Below are 13,590 nucleotides of genomic sequence, written 5' to 3'. Positions count from 1 at the left end.
GACTTGGGTGAAGAAATTTATGGTAGTGGGTTGGACTCGGAATTCTTGAGGGATGTATTATGTGGAGTTCTTATTTGAGGGAGAATGTCTGTTAAGATTTTTTTGAAAATACTAGTGAATGGAAATTAATTAATTTCTGGCTAATTGTCGTGTCGCAATGATTAAGAATTTAAGAAAGGAAAAAAGGAATTTTTCACTGTCCAAGAGCTATTAGACAGACTAAAGTCATGAAATAGGCCCATTTTTTTAGTAACAGTATAGTAACAGCATGAGTCTGAAGACAATTAGGTTTTTACAATATATACAATTGAGTAATTACACTATATACAAATCCTTCAACTGATAGTCATCCAACTTATACCGCCTTCTCAGGTTTAGGAACAAATTATCATATCCCTATCAGTTACATGATTTAGGGTGAGTATTTAACGCCTGCTCTTTTAAGGCAATGGTTGATAAATTGAATGGGTATTAGATTATTTTTGAGAATTTTAATAAGGAGCAAAATTTCGCGTTGTAAATCTATTGTATCTGTCCATATAATTTTAATTCGTTGTATTTGATTAATTATAGTATTGTTAATTACTTTTTTGGATATGTTGGAGTTCCAATTTATTAATTTGTTAGTACTGAAATTGAAGTTTCTTGTTTTGTCAAAAAGTAAAATTTTTTTGTAGTTAATGATTTGAAGATCTAGAAAGTCTATGCTATTTTGTGAATTATTAGTTTTATTAAGTGTAAGACAATTCGGATAAATCTCGGAGTGTTCAATTTTATCAAAATTATTAATTGTAATAAGGTCATCAATATATCTGTAGGTGTGTTTGTAGTAATTTAACTCTTGTGGTTGTAGATTTTTTTGGAAGTTAAAGTCTTTGACAAATAAAAAGATATTACAGATCGAGGTGCTGGAATGTAAGCCCATTGGCAATCCTCTGACTTGTTTAAAAATTTGATTTTGAAACTTGATGTAGTTATGAAAAAGTGTGCATTTTTGGTAGGTTTCCCATTTGTCAAGAGTCATGATATTGAGCATATCAGGGAAGAGTTTAGTTAGATCAAGTAGACTGGTATAGATTTCTTCTAGAGGAAGTGAGGTATATAAGTTTTCAAAGTCATAGCAATTAATGTTTTGGATGTTAATGGTTTGAATAGTATTAATGACAGGAGTGTTATTATGAATGATCCAGGATTGTTATGATTAGTGTTACAATCATTGAAAATAAATTTACAGATTTTATTAAGTTGAATTGAAAAATAATAGTCTACATTTTTCTTGTAATTTATTAGTTCCATTAGCAATAAATCTGAATTTTAATTGTGTTTTATGGAATTTGGGAATCGCATAAAGATTAGTAAATCTGTTGTAGTTTGCATTGAAAGTAATATTGAGTTTCTTATGAAAAGTTTTAAACCTGTTTATTATAGATGTTTCTGTAAGGTTGGCTAATTGATAAGTAGTCGCGTTGAGAAGTTCTTTATGAATAATTTCTGCGTAGAATTGTTTTCATATAATGCTAAAGTTATTAGTTGTTTAACTATTTTTGTAATAGTAAAGAGCTGTTTTAATTTTTTAATATCTGATGTAAGTTGCGACCAATTCAGTGTACTTTTAAACTTGAGGTGACTGATTTCGGTGGATATGCGTTGAAGAATTTTGGCTTTCCATTTTTATAAGGTATCTATGGGTAAATTCAGTTGATAGCTTGCTTTAACTATAACTTTGTTGATGTTGTTTTCGAAAGTCTTGTAACAGAAATTTGTAGTCATGTTTCTGACTGGTCTAAATTTTGTACCATAACTCATTAGTGTTTTAAGTTGATGGTTCTGTATGATATTCAGGTTGCCAGTAATTATGCGCTGGTGATGAGAATCCACGTAATTGCTGTAAATTGGTGTCTTACAATGTCATTCTGCTGTTTCATCTATTTCATGGTGGTTAGTCAGCAAGTTGCTTAAGGTCCTTTGATATTTAAGTGCAACCATAGTTAATGTATCAACTGCGGGGAAGTAATCTTTACAATCTCTGATGATTCTTGAGAAATGAATATTGTCAAACTGCGGATGTAGAAAATTGACTTTAAAATAAATTTTGCGTTGAATGAGACTATTAGAGAGTCCGAAAAATTTAAAATCGAGAATCATGTCTTTAATGATTTGTGTGTCGTCGTAGCTTTATTGAATGAATTTTTTTAGTTTGATAAGGAATTTATTAGTACAGGAGTGTAACAGTTGAGAAGTTTCTTGGGAAAGTTGTCTGAGTCAAAGAAACATTTCAATTGTTTTTTCAATGCAAATGTATCCAAAGTGGATAAAAATCTCGCATTATTTTTTATTTTGCTTCCTCTTATTCCTCTCTGCGTTTTGTTGCTGTAGTGCTTAAATTGGCTGAAAATAGACTTCTTAGAAGTATCTCTATGACTATGTATATAAGTGTTAAGTCCATATGGATAAAGTGAACGTTGTTTTAGTATATAGAGAGATTCCTAAAAAATTCGTGTTTTGTGATTGGGTATTATATCTAGTATCTGAAGTTGAATAGAGTTGAAGTCATGGTGTTTAAAGTGCTCTAATTCTGCTGTATTGAGTTGTGATGGTGTACTTATTTTAATGCTATTTTTTGTGCGTTGAATGTTTTGATTTAAGCTCTATGGTTATTGATTCGAAAGTTAAGATTGTTTTTAGTCTGTCCTATATATTTTATATGTCAAGTGCCGCATGTAATCATGTAAATACAGTTAAATGTTTTTCATAAAAATTGTATTTTGGCTTTATCTGTAGCAGGCATGGCGTTAAATTTTCAAGTTTTTCATCTAGTGGAATGACATTAAATGATTTCAATTTCAGATAAACTAGCAAGATATAAAAGTAAGGAGGCTGCTAACCTTCAATACAGTAAAGTTTTTGTATAAGAACTTTATAAAACTTAAAAATTAAAATATTAAGAAAGAAGAATGGTGGTAATATATAAAGTGGGTACATTAGGCAAGAGATAAATAGCGCTAATAGCTGCTATTTAGCATATCCAATGTTGTATGATCTTAAATTCATTAAGTGCGAAAAGAAGTTACAATTACTTGCGCAATTGCTGCAAAGTTAGTTAATAATAATTTATTTCCTAAACAATATTGATTAATTGATTATATTATCTCCTAAGTTTAATTAAAGTAGAATTATTTTAAAAGAGTGAATCCATACTGGTAAGTTATATTTCGAAAGATGTTTTGAAGTAATTTGAAAGCAAAATGTTAATAATGTTTTAACGGGGACTAGAGTTAAATCATCATGAAGAATAAAATTTCAATTGTAAAAGGAAAATCATATATATATAAAATCTTTATATATATATATATATATATATGTTACCGTGAAAGACCGAAATTGGAGAATGTCGACTTTCACCGGAGAATGTCAACATTCACCAAATACGTCGGTGAAAGATCGAATATTGCATTACATTCTTGTACATTCGGACCCTCACCGGTGTATGTCGACACTCACGGATGTGTTCTGGTGTAGGTTGAAAAGAGAGGAGTATATGTACACGCTGTCATTGCAAAAGGAAGTGTTCCACAAATAAATGCTGTCGTAAAAGCAAGGGCCTCTTGTGCAATTGAAAGTGTCATAAGAGTTTAAGTTTTTGCAATAAATAAGATTTGAATCACGTAATTTTGTAAGTTTTAAACTTCTATTATTTTCCTTTCTCATTTTGAATGTACAGTGTGTTTTAAGTTCTTATATTCTTAAGTTCTTAATTTAAGTGCGTTTTTTCGTGACCGAATTACGGAGAAAATATAATATTCTTATGTGTTCAACATTCACCATTAGTAGATGGTGAATGTTGACATTTACCGGTGTAAGTCAGAAATAAGAGTATTTGGAAAATATTTCGGACATACAACAAGCGACTATGTGAATGTTGACATTCACCGATGAAAGTCGACATTCTCCAGATTTCGGCGTTTCACCATAACATATATACGATAAACGTATATATATAGATATATATGTATGTGTGTGTGTGTGTGTGTGTGTGAATTAATGTTAGGAATTCTGATCGCACATATTGATCTATAATACAGAGCAAATTTGGCAGATGAATAAGGTAAAATATTCAGATTTATTTCAATTCACATTTGCGGCCCCAATTCATTTGAAATTCTAAACCTACCTATTTCTAGAATATTTATATTTCTCATATTGTTGGAATAGGAAGAAAGTAGCACGACTTCGTGTCAGCGGTGAATGAGATAGAAAAAATGTGCATAGTTCGACAACATTGTGGCTTAGTAAGAGAAATATTTGATTCAGGAAATTTAAATTCCCACTTAGCTAGGTCATCATCTTTATGTAAATCATGTGATGGGGATATATATATCTACATAAATATATTTTAATTAATTAATTTTTATTTTTTAATTTTCTATTAATTCAAAATTATTTAATATTATATATTAAAAAAATAATTACAATGAAAAGTTGGAATCTGGAAATTTTTATTATGTTTGATGAGTACATTCTCAAAACTCGAGCTAAATAATATTCTAAATCTCTGTAAATCTAGAAATATATAGTCTAACAGAAACAGATGAAGAGAACAATTTATATTAGATTTGTTCCGAATAGAGTATAGGATGGATTTCAGTGTTTACGTAATTTGTTTTACATACATATATATTATTATTTATAAACATAAAGTCCTTTTTGTCTTTGTTACTCTAATTATATCAACTATTTGACATTCAACAACTAACTTCATAACAACTTCTCATTCACAAATTTTACAAACTGGCCGTTTAAACACGTGTATTTTGTATATTAGCTTTCTGTTTAGATATTTCATTAGTTAATGCAATAACGTTTCCTCATAATCAAAAGGTATGACAATAAATTTGAATTCTTCACAATAGGATTTTCCATCTTAAACATTTATAATACATTTTTGTAATGAAGGAATGAAAAAAACATTAAGCATTATAAATCCGAAAACGTATTATTTTCCAGACCAGCGTTTTTGTCAAAAAATTATTAAAGGTATAATTAAACTGGACCTGAAACATTATGTTTTGTTTTATTATTTTTTCCGAAAAGACTTACGTCTCCGACACGTATTGCAATCTTAAACATTGGGGATCCAATTCTTCTAGTAGTTGATCGCTGTAGTATATTCCTGCTTCTCCTTCTTCTTCTTCAAATATACGTCGATAATTATTTGCGCTGAAATATTTTTATTTTATTAAATATATATGTTCATATGTTTCATGTTTCATTAATTTAATAAATGATTATTTACACGTTTTTGTCAAAAGTAGTAAGTTACAGTTTGCGAGCATTTTTACACATTGTCAAAGATTTTTAAAAGCGCTATGTTCCATGAAGAAAATATCTTTACTTATTCAAAATCTTCAAAAAACAATAAATATGGAAAGGAATATTCGTCTTATTAGCCTAAATTCCATTATGAGGATATACAGGTATAATAGGAAATGAAGCTGCTGGCACCAGCAGTCCAGGATGTCATATTAAAAGGACTGATTGACATCTATCATCTCAGATCACAACTTTCAATCAGGAAAAAAATTTCCAAACACGTTTTAATAAAATAACAAACAGAATGGGACGAGGCAGATACAAGAAGATTGCTTCACGGTTACTTCCCGCAAGTAGCCCTATAAAGAATAATATTTTTTCTTCAATTAGATTGGCAACAAATCATGGAAAGTTCCCATTTTATATCCAGAGATTCTTAGAAAGGCACGTAAACTGCGAGCGCGAAAAACCTGCAAATGTAGCAAAACCTAAGCTTTATAAATGGCACTCTCCATTACTTTCCATTCTTAGAAAAAAATAACTAGGATTTGCATCAAAAATTCCAGAGAAACTTTTTTCTACAATATGAAGTGTGTGTCTGCAGTTCAACAATTTATGAAATATATTATTGAAAGTGAAGGAACTGTGATTATAAGTATCTGATCATATTACAAGAGTGAATGAGCAAGTATTTAAAATCAAGTAAATTTTTTAAACGGTGGCTTCCGTTGACCAGGCTGATCAAATTTCCAGTCAAGCGCGATTAATCAATGTTTGGGATCTCAACCTGATGGCTGCGTATGCTGAGCCGATGACTGATCAATCGTTTGGACAATTTCCGCACAGGATTAAAAATTGCCTTTCTACAGACTTCTTCACTTAACGGGCCATGCGTTCAAAACACGTTAACTGAAATGTATAAAAAATTAGCGAAAACAAAAGAAGTAATAAACGCACAATATCTCTTCGGATCTTCCTATGTTCCTGATTATTACATCTGCTGAAAACAATTTAATACGTTTAAATGCAATTACATTTCACTGAAGTAATCTATTAATTGTTTAATACTTTTCTGCTGTTCAATAAATTTATGATGTTTGGTACTTCATTTGTTTCCAGCAACACCTAGTCTCCTTTCCAAAGTAAATTAATATTAACTTTTGTAATTAAGAAATGATTTAGATGAAAAATTAAATTGGACTGGAGATAATGTCTCGGTTGTTTCCGTTAAAAGAAGTTGGTGCTTTCCTAATTCGAAAAAAATATCTCCATATATATACATAACATACATGTAATTAATTTACACACTAAAAAAAGTATTCTTCGCATGGTATCTTCAAATGGATAGATACGATAGCTGAAAAACAAGTGTCGGACAAAAGCGGAGCTGCAAAGAGCGATTTGTTGTACTGATCTTTCCTTTTAAGTAATTATGTTATTCGATGCATGTAATTTTGTTGAAATTCGTGTTACAAATTGCTTTATTCTCTGATGTAGATGGAATTATCCCAAATTTTATTCAGAAGATTTAAATAACGGTTTCGATCACAATAGGCAGCAGTTACTAGTAAAATATCTGGATCAGTGACTTTTTTGACGTTATTTAAAACGCTTAATTACAGGGCCGTAGTACAATTCCCAACCCACCCCCAACCCCAGGAGTATAGCGATATACAATAGTGACATGATCGAAGATTCTTTGGAAATAATCGTTGTCATCGCATATTCTATTTAAGTAATCATAGTCATCAGCTTTTAATATTCGTTGCAAATAATCATTGTCATCGAATAATCATTGTAAAGAATCATTCTCATCGGATAATCATTGAAAATAATCTGTGTTATTACATAAAGAGGCATAGTAGCTGATGTATAAGGAATTGTACTCAAATTCTAATCAAAAGAATCGAATATGTATTGCAATTTATCATATGATCATTATTTACAGCAATGATTCTTAAATGATTTCGACCTACGGCTCCTAATGTCGCCGCGGAAAACTTGCGCAACAGTGACAAAAAGAATATTTAAAAATACAATAAAAGCTTGAAAGCTAGGGAAAATGTCTGAATTTAATTTTCCTTTATTTAAATGAAGCTCAATGTTTTTAAAGGAAATTGAATATTGTAAACAGGAATCAACAATATAAATATATGTGGGTTTTTGCCTCTTCGTTTTTTTTCTTCGTAACATCATATCCTTTGGAACGGGTGGGGGAATTTGAGTTTGGAAGGAGGTACCCTCGGATTCCAAAAATTCATGGTAAAACTTTTCGACTTTTATTATCTTCCTACGACTATCAATCTAGATATTATATAAAATTTCGGAAAACGCTAATTTTTCGTATTCATTTGTCCAAGTGGCGGAAGTCTAGCGCGCTGGAAATCAAAATGTTTATTTGGAAAAATGTTGGCCCTTCTCATTTTCAAATCGTTGAGTTTGTTTAAGAGAAATTTTTAAGTTAAAAAAAAATATGAAATAAATAGTATTGCCAAACGTGAAAATTATTGTTGTTATTATTTACGGTTATATTCTGAAGTTGAAGAAAGCACGTGATTCCATATAACGTCATTGTATGTCGAAAATATTTAGTTAATGTCAGTATATTAAATGTATAGCTGCTTTTGGCAACTTTTATGTTTCACCTTTAGATACGTGACACGATATGCTATCGCTATGTTAATTCTTTTACTGAGATTTTGAAAATTTGTTATATTAAAATAAATTTGAATCATAACCTCAAATTTATTACCTGGAGTGTCAAAAGTCTTTGTTTCCTGACTTCACAAGAAAAATTTATTTACGAACCGCTAGTTGCTTGGAAAAAATGAATACATTTTCTTCATAATGAAATGTTTCTATGCATTTTACGCTATTCTAATTTTATTTATAAAAATTTAATTTCTTTTATTGTATAGTTCCTTTCCAGAAGCGAAACGGATGCCCATTAAGCAAGTGGAACGTCAACAGAATATGCGCGATGAAGAGAAGAAGTTGCAAGTAAACGAAGGATACAACACTCTCCGCGTCATCGTCAGATTCGACAGGAAATACCAGAAGAGCTCAAGAACTTGCATAAACAACTCAAGACGCTGCAGATTACGGATAATTTCGGTTCGAAGAGACAGAGCTTATACGAGAAAACAAGCTTCGCATGAACGCATCACGACATACACGTAGTACTCTTCACAAGGCAGGAAGTTTACTTTGAGCAACACACTGTATACATAGAGCTCGTAGACATATATAGTAAAGATTTTGCTTTGGCAACAGCGCCCTAGTAAAATGTATGAAGTTTATATTGATATTTCACAGTACGTGAACGAAATTTTTCTATTTTCTTCTTCATTTACTATTTTCTTAAATTTTTTATCAGTAATCCTATCTATATATTATAGATATCAAAATCAGAAAAATTTAATTAATTGTCTTTAAATGTATATAAGTGATGAATACTTCGCCTCTGTTCATACCGAAACAACACGATGTAATTGTAGATAGCTAGAAAGTAAAATGTATTCAGCAGGCTGTACAGCAAGCGACATCTATAAATGGTGATAACACAAGAATGTTATATAATGTTATATACTGGCAGAGTTTTAAAATAAGAACATATACATCAGTGTTTTAAAAATACGAATTTTGCATCAAACTGCAAAACAAATATCTTAAAATCTGCCTTTCATGCATAATAGTTCAGCATTCCGTATATTGTATTTTCGTAAACGGTTTAGCAAAAATAACAAACATCATTGCCTTGAGAAATGGATAATCTTGGTATGAATACGAATTACGCCAAGACTGCCCGTCAATGGTTGTTTAGAATACGCCCTTAATGTATATATATAACCCTTAAAAAACGTAAAGTGAGTGAATCTATTATTCGAGTGTGTCTTTATATCTTGAGTAATTAAGAAATACAGTAAAGTTGCATTTATCTATCTCGATAAAGCTAACGCTATTGCCCGAATAACAACGTTTATTTAACACTTGATATAACCAACGTCATATATATCTTGAAATAAAACATAAATTTCCTAATCAGATACTACCAATTGCAGAAAAAATACAAAAATAATGGAATTTCTAATAACACTACAGGTAACATACCGAGGAATAAATTGCGCGGCAAAACTGATGCAATCTACAATATGTAAACCAAAAAATTTATGTACCGCTAATAGAAATGCAATAGAATGATAAATGAAAACTATGATGAAATTTATAATGAAAAATTTACCATAAACTATTAATATATGACATCAGTAAATATATACTTTTAATACTATTAATTTAAATATGCTGAAACTTTCATAGTATTCATTACTTACAAACGCTTTCTCATCCATCGAAGCACAGCACAAGTCATTCTCAATCCAGTGCTGGTGCACGTCAATAAAATAAGGATAAATCCAAATTTTTACAAAAAATCAATCGCTTTGACTCGTTCCTCAAAAAACGTATATCTACAGATGCAGTATTAATATATCACATCAATATAATTCGGGATTATAAAATCTCCAAACAACGCATTAAACGCAAAAAATCGCATTAAGGCAGAATGAAGAATTTTCACTCTTACAATTACTTTTACAACAATATAAAATAGAATCGAATTTCTAAACTAAGTGTTCATTGTTACACCATATTTCATTCTTGGGGAATCTTTCATGGTTGTTCAGTAATTATAACTGTTAACTGGTTTAAATAGAATTATGATTTCATATATATGCACAGACTTATTAATACGTATCTGTAGTAACATACATCATCTTATTATATGTAGGCGCATAATTCTAAATTAATTATACTAGTCAACATAATTTATATATTGATAGCAGCAGACTTTTAAAATTATTTATTACTATCTGCTTGCTAACGATTATATAATTAAGTACAGTGGTACCTCGACATACAAGTTCAATTCGTTTCGTAACCTTGCTCGTATGTCAAATTGCTCGTATCTCAAAGCAATTTTCCCCATTGAAATTAATCGAAATGCCATTAATCCTTTCCAGCTTCCAAAACACTACCTCAGTTGTTTTTGTTAAGTGTTTTTGAATAAGAAAAATGTAGTTTCTTATTCAAAAACAAGAAGAAACATTTATTTATAAATAAAAAATACATATTCTATAAAACATAATTAAAAGAAAAAGTGAAGTTCCTACGGAAGCGCTTAATTTTTGTGACTGGTCTTCGCTTTCTTCGTCATGCTCTGCTCATTTTCACCCGCAGATCGTTTAAAAAAACTGTCCAAGGTGGTTTGTTTCTTCCTTCCTGTCAAGGTAATGAGTTAGGCAAGTTTCTTTGACCAACTCCGATGCACGAATAGTTGCAACTTTTTCGCGGTGATTTTTATCCACGAACTCTGCAACTTTCTCCCTTATTCCCAAGATCTCCTTTATATCTCTTGTAGGGATAACCTCCTCCATCTTTGGCTCCTCTTCAAACCTAATTTTTCTTTGAACCACCGTATGCTGCTGCAAATGCAGATCGTGTAATTCCTCGGTTGTCAGCTCCTGAGACTGTTCCTCGACGAGTTCGTTCACATCTCTCTCATCCACCTCCAGACTCATGGATTTTCCCAGAGAAGCAAGCTCCTCTACCACTGACACTTTGGGTTCCAATCCTTCGAAGGCCCTTTCAGCTACAGCTTTTGGCCACAGCTTCTTCCACGCAGAGGTTAAGGTTCTCGTTGTAACACCCAGCCAAGCCTAATCAATAATTATTAGGCATATCACGATGTTAAAGTGGTCTTTCCAGAACTCTCGAAAGGTAAGGTTTGTGTTCTCCATCACCTCAAAGCAGCACCGAAAAATGTGCTTGTTGTACAACTTCTTAAATTTAGAAATCACCTGCTGATCCATGGGCTGCAGGAAAAGAGTGGTGTTGGGTGGTAGGTAGGGAACTTTTATAACTTGACCTCTTCGAGTAAATCATCTTCGAGATTTGGTGGGTGAGTAGGGGCATTGTCGAGGAAGAGAAGGGTTTGTATGGGTAGGTTGTTTTTCTGTAGATATTTTTTAACCGAAGCGCAGAACACCAGGTTTATCCACTCCACAAAGAATTTCCTGGTGACCCACGCCTTCGGACTTGCCCTCCACATAACTGGCAGTTTTTCTTTTAAAATATTATATGACTTAAAGCCTCTGGGATTTTCCGAATGGTATACTAGCAGAGGCTTGATTTTACAGTCGCCACTCGCATTGGCGCAAATTGCTAGATTTAATCTATCCTTCATGGGTTTGTGACCTGGAGTCGTCTTCTCCTCTGCCGTTATGTAAGTTCTATTCGGCATCCTTTTCCAGAAAAGTTGACACAGTTGAAGACTTGCTGGGGGGGATGTATCCTTTGGCTACTATCAGTTCGGAAAACATTTTGATGTAAACCTCAGCTGCTTTCACATGCGAACTTGCTGCCTCACCATGCCTGACGACGGAGTGAATGCCGGTCCTTTTCCTAAAGTTGTCAAACCAGCCCCGACTAGCTTTAAACGAGTCTTCCGATTCCTCGTTTGTAGAAGTGTGTGAGATCTTCTTTAGCAAATAACCGTAAATTGCTCGTGCCTTCTCACATATGATGCTTTATGTTAAGGTTCCTCCTTGAAGCTGCTTCTCTCTCACGCACACCATCTGTAGTTTCTCCATCTTTTCACGGAGAGAGGTTCGGAGCTTAGAAATTATTATAACGCCCTTAGTTGGCGTTATACACTTTATCAACTCCTTTTGTTTAAAAGAAAAGGGGAAGAAAGGAAAAGACAGTCGTGTTAATTCTGTGGACTCAACATCTGCAAAAGATGCTCCTACAAATTCAGTTCGGCCGTCCAATCCTCACAGAAATCGCCAATGTCTACATCCAGCAGTACTGTGTCTCCCACAACTGTCCCTGAAAGTACGAACTCTACTACAACATTATCTGCCTCAGCAGTTAGTTCAACAGGTATCAGTCAGAATCTTAGATCAAATAGCTACGCTGCAAGCGCAGCAACAGAAGCACCAAAAAAGAATGTCAATTCTGTAGATAAAGTTCTTACCAATACCAAAGTGAACTCTATACATTCTAATGAAAGTCATCCTCCTCCACAAATACCTAGTAATACTCCTCAGACTGCAGTCATGGACCAAAAATGACCAGCAAAGGCTAAACGAGGTGTTAAAAGAAAAGCAGATACAACTACACCACCAGCTGTTAATATTGTTATGAATTTGGTATTTAAAAAGCTAATGTCAGTTCAATTATAAATTAAATGATTTTATATCTCGCGCAGTGCAGCGCTTGACGAATATTAAAAGAAAACTAAGCCGGAAAATTGAAAATACAAGAGCGCGTGCATTAAAGGCCTTTCGGTCTTCGTCCTCATCTTTCGGAAACTCAACGCAGCTACTTAAAAATGCGTTTTACGGAATACAGCTGAAGATTACGAAATACTTGGATACTTATATGTTTTATTGTTAGCATAAATTTAGGTATTTTGCATAATGAAACTCGAAAGGCATACGAAACGAACGTGCGCCAAGATATTTATTGGCGAGAGAAAGTAAAGTTCGTGAGCAATGCAGTATATTTGATTTTCACCCTAGCTACTTGTACCTGGCCAAAGGTCTAATCCAGTAGTATTTTCTCTTTTCAGGTACGGTGTTAAAGTATGTTCCTCTTGTTCTTTTTTCTTATTGCCTAAAATAGGTAAGCCTGATGATATTTAGGACTGATGATGATTCTATGTAAGTTATCTCCTTTTCGATACTTCAGTGTTTTTAATGTCTGTGAAGATTATTACTTTTTGTTATGCTTAAGTTAAGCAAAATTATAATATTTTATTAAATAAAGATTTCGTAGTTAACTTTTTGACTTATGATTCTTTAATTCTGTGCTTGAGGAAACGTACTCATTACGCCTTCAGTGCTAATGCACAACCAACATTTATACAGGCATTCTACTGCATTTGACAGTACTTTCCTGTTCTATCAATTTTTTTTCACAATGGGCCTTGTGAGAAAAATTCCTTGGTGAAGCGGTCGAAACGCGAACGTGTATGCAAGAAATTTGAGACACTTTGTCTCAGTAAGAGTTCGATGTCCAGAGAAATCATGAAGTAAATCGCAGGTGGGGTGCCATCTGCCGGTCAGGGTTTCTTGCAATAGCTGTTGAACTGTATTTTCAGAAAGAAATCACATCGAGGCGGAGCCAGAAGCGAGCGGGAGTCAGTCAGGAGTAGGGGCGGAGTTAGAATAAGTTGCTATATTAAACCTCTTTTTTATTATTAATGTAGCTGAATATGAA

At 32.6% G+C, this 13,590-nt stretch overlaps 1 long non-coding RNA gene across 3 annotated transcripts in view; it reads left to right on the top strand.

Annotated features, from left to right (window-relative positions):
- LOC146999508 (uncharacterized) overlaps window positions 1–13,152 on the top strand; it is a 184,849-nt gene extending 171,697 nt beyond the window's left edge. For all 3 annotated transcript variants that reach the window (XR_015043793.1, XR_015043794.1, XR_015043795.1), the window contains one exon: window positions 8,229–13,152. This is a non-coding gene — a long non-coding RNA (uncharacterized LOC146999508). The remainder of the gene's footprint in view (window positions 1–8,228) is intronic.
- The last annotated feature ends 438 nt before the right edge of the window (window positions 13,153–13,590 follow it).

The sequence above is a fragment of the Stegodyphus dumicola genome, chromosome 1, assembly GCF_044657685.1.
Source record: "Stegodyphus dumicola isolate Sdum_Otavi_A_Nest chromosome 1, ASM4465768v1".
Classification (NCBI taxonomy): Eukaryota; Metazoa; Arthropoda; class Arachnida; order Araneae; family Eresidae; genus Stegodyphus; species Stegodyphus dumicola.
The sequence above is the reverse complement of the archived record's forward strand: the minus strand, read 5'-3'. Positions and strand labels throughout refer to the sequence as shown.